A 4,446-nucleotide genomic window follows, 5' to 3' on the forward strand; every position below is an offset into this window, starting at 1 on the left:
CACAAATAACAAGTTTTGAGAATCTCCTCGAATTAGTTTCAAGTTCATTTAAAACCAGGCAGTTTGTACATTATCAAATATTGCTGTTAAACTAATAAGACAGAGGATGTGGCTGTTCCCAGCAGGACAGAACCACCCTGACAGAGCCGAGTTTGTCATCAAACTGCACCTGAACTAACAACCAAGCAGAGTCAAAGCCTGAACATCACTGGGTTCAACGTGTCTTTACAGTCATTTGTAAGAAAACCTTTACAGTCATTTGTAAGACACCTTACACCTGGAATTCTTCCTGGTTCAGTGTCAACACCTTTATTGGCTTTTGATGTTTAACTTGGCCACTCCCTCAGATTTCAACTCACTGACACATACAACTGAAGCAAAAGAAATCCCACACTGAAATCAACACAGGCAAAAAAAAACAAATCCAGTAATCTGAAGCGAACCAACCACCAGACCTGTAACTTATACACTGTCAGCTATGAGGAGGACTTTATATGGTTGACATACTATGTAATGTCTCCTGGTTAGTGAAACTGTCTCAGCAAAGTGTTCCCAGCCACTTGTTTATCTTCGAAAACCACAGAAAGTAACTTGGCAGGGCCATTAAACTTTCTACACACGATTATTCCTGCCTATCATGTGTCAGCTCCTCAGCTCTACCTTTCGAACAGATGTGGCGTTGTTTATTCTCTGGGTTTCTGGAGACTAGCCTAAGCCTAATATGACAGAGTGATGAGTATCATCTATCAGACAAACACGGGCTAAACGAGCGGGCCCGCTGAATAATTCAACAGTCCAGGTGCCACAACGAGAAATCCAATCGCTGGAGCCGTGCAGCTAGTTAGTATGTCGGGCCTACGGACTGACCCACATCTGCTCCCGAGATGGGTTGCACAGTTAGGGAACTGGGTTAGCCTCTTCAGCTAAAGTTGAAAGAGTATACGAAACTGGCGAAAATACCAAATCTTTAAAATTAGTACACACATAACATGACAGAGTAGCCACAGAGGGGTAAATGTGGTTAGAGACCGTAGCAGTTTGCTAACCTGAAACGGTAACAACCTCAGTGCCGCATTACAGTTAGCTTGCTCGCTAACTAGCTAATGTTAGCATGTTAACATGTCAACGAAATCCTCCCAACACTCCTTTAAATCTCATGAGACATCTAGTTGTTACAAGTATAGACAGTACAGCGGCAGGTAATATTAAACTATTAATAAAGCAGACTTCTGATATAGGGGGTTAACTCAGTTAGCTAACCTTTCGGTTCATGATGACAGCGGTGGTTCAATCAGCTGTCACTGAATCGCCACAGTAGCCGTTAGCACAGGTTAGCTAACTAGCTAAGCTAAAAACTCCAGTTTTCTCTCACAGCGGCGCTAGTACTGACTGCTAGCATTAGCATTAGCTAACGGAGTGAAATCCTAGTTCCCTTATGAAGCCGGGGAGCGATGTCACACACTGCCGGCTGTTTAATCGGAACCTACCTCCGAAATGTTGTAAATAGTAAGGCTATTCTCTGGTCTGGGCGAACAGTGGAACCCGGCGGCGGACCAAACTATGGGGCCAATGTCGTCCCGGGGTGTTTCTCACTAATCCCTTCTTGGTTTCACAGAAGCGGACATTCAGCGGAACTGCTGCAGCGCTGTGCCACGTCCACATCCGGCCTCCGCACAGCCACTTCCGCCCTCCAGGTCCTCCACGGACAGGGGAGCACAGCGGGGAACCCACGGCCACACACGGCGCTGCCACGGGCGTTTACCCACAGAAACACCCCTGGAGCTGTGTGGATGAAGTCCGTCAGTTTACTGAAGGATCATTTTTAGTCATAGTTTATTCAGACTACTCACTTACATGTTCAAACAGGCCTGTCCAACTCACTCATAAACTTTTTTTTTTACTTTGACCTACTTTATTAACATATTGGGCCAAAAATAAACAAAAACCCTAAAAATAAATGATCAACATCATTAGATCTGAATGTTGAAAATATAGGTCCTTATATTTAGGCCTATAACAATAAAAACCACAAACATGCTCAGTGAACTAGAACATGAAAGTAAAAGTAAAACATTGGTTGCACTCCTGAAAAAAGATAGAACTGAATATTTTTATCCTATCAAATGAAATCTATCATATCTTTGGTTTTACAAGGTCTATCAACATCAAATAAAAACTGGGAGAGAGTGTCAAACATACGGCCCATGGGCCAAAACCGACCCACCAAAGGGTCCAATAGGAAATTCATGGGATGAGTTTGTGAAATGCAAAAATTACACTGAATATATTTACAATCAAGAATATTAATATCATCTCAGTTCAGGTTCCACGAACAGACCAAATTGATCTCAAGTGGATCAAACCTGTAAACTACTATCATAAGGGCCTTAAAATACTAATCAAAAATGTTCTCTTTTAGTGTGAAAAAAGTTATATTACAGTATGAAAATGTGAATAACCTGAATAATGTACAACCTGAAAGTCTTTTTAAAAGTAAATGCAATTTCAATAATATCATTTCAGCTTATTATGAACGCATTAAACTTACAGATCACAGTGGGTCTACAAATGCACAGAACATTTAGTAACAGGCACAATATTGTGATTATATTTACACTTATTTCTCTTAAGACCTTTCAGGTTGTTTGTATTTATTCCAGTTGTTCACATTTTATTGTGTAAGGATAGTTTGTAAATGTTATATTTTCATAATGTAATTTTCACCTTGTAATAATTACACTGAAGGGCCAGAGTGGACTCTTTGGCGGGTTGGTTTTGACCTGTGGGCCCTAAGTTTGACACCCCTGTGTTAGAGTATATGTCTATATAAAATTTCACCCACCCATATACACACATTCAATAATGTTCAAAACACTTCAATTAAATTCAGGTTAATAAAACATAATTCACTGACTAAAATGACTTTAAAAAAAATAATAAAATGTACAATTAAAAATAAATATAATGAGTAAAGTTAAATTAGGCAATTTAAATGAAATAAAATAGAATATATAATATAGTACAATAAATAATAATAATAATAATAATAATAATAATAATAATAATAATAATAATAATAATAATAATAATAATAATAATAAGTGTTATGTGGTAATGCTAATGCTAAGTATTGTATGTACAGGGTTTGGAAGCAAAATTTACAATGAACATTTAGTTGTTTTTTCTCAGCAGGCACTACGTCAATTGTTTTGAAACCAAACATATACTGATGTCATAATCATACCTAACACTATTATCCATACCTTTTCACAAACTTTGGCCCATATGAGTAATCAGGAAAGCAAACGTCAAAGAGTGTGTGATTTGCTGAATGCACTCGTCACACCAAAGGAGATTTCAAAAATAGTTGGAGTGTCCATAAAGACTGTTTAGAATGGAAAGAAGAGAATGACTATGAGCAAAACTATTACGAGAAAGTCTGGAAGATACTATTAAAGAAGAATGGGAGAAGTTGTCACCTGAATATTTGAGGAACACTTGCGCAAGTTTCAGGAAGCGTGTGAAGGCAGTTATTGAGAAAGAAGGAGGACACATAGAATAAAAACATTTTCTATTATGTAAATGTTCTTGTGGCAAATAAATTCTCATGACTTTCAATAAACTAATTGGTCATACACTGTCTTTCAATCCCTGCCTCAAAATATTGTAAATTTTGCTTCCCCACCCTGTATATATACGGATGGGTGGGTGTATTCTAGTGCACTGTTGTCAATAATAATTTGTGCCTTTGTCAAAATGGCAATGTTAATGCAGTTTTAAAAATAGACCAAAAAAGTGAAAAAAACAAGAAAGAAAAGAAGAAAAATGGGGAGGAAAATCAGTAAAATGAACAAAACTGAAAAAACAAAACAATAAACAAAGGGAACACAACTGAACTCATCTTAGTACATTTTTGTGTGAATTACTTTAAAATCTGACACCATCATTTTCATTTTTACGTTAGTTTCCTTTTGACTCATTAATCGCATTGTTCAGTCCAGGAAAAACAATAATAATCTGCAGCAGAAATGGTTGGAATTGAACCCGTAAGTGGGTCATCGGACCACAGCCCCCGTCAACATGACACGACTGTGAAGCTGTTGAACCACAAAACTCCTGCATGGATTCCTCACATGTTTTCCCTCACACCTGCCTCTTCTACTGGGATTGAAGTGGGGGGGGGCTGAAGAGGGTGTGGGGGGGTTATGGTAGTTATTTCTGGAGTGTATATCAGCAAACATCCCCTGTGCAGAGTGACATGGCAAGTGTTGAGACAAGGGAGAATGAATAGTGGAGCCCCACCCCCCCACCCCCCTTACCCTCCCTTACTTCGACACTGCATTCCAGTGCAAGTAGATGAAAGCCAGCCCCCCCCCTACCCCACCCACCCAGAGGAGGAGCGCACACCCACACTCATCTCCCAGTCTGTGATTCCAGGTCCGTGGA

The 4,446-nt window shown here is 39.2% G+C and overlaps 1 pseudogene; it reads right to left on the reverse strand.

Moving 5' to 3' along the window:
* The window catches only part of LOC115439273 (protein transport protein Sec24C-like), a 40,081-nt pseudogene extending 38,444 nt beyond the window's left edge, over nucleotides 1-1,637 (reverse strand).
* Nucleotides 1,638-4,446: the final 2,809 nt, after the last annotated feature.

The sequence above is a fragment of the Sphaeramia orbicularis genome, chromosome 19 (assembly GCF_902148855.1).
Source record: "Sphaeramia orbicularis chromosome 19, fSphaOr1.1, whole genome shotgun sequence".
Taxonomy (NCBI): domain Eukaryota; kingdom Metazoa; phylum Chordata; class Actinopteri; order Kurtiformes; family Apogonidae; genus Sphaeramia; species Sphaeramia orbicularis.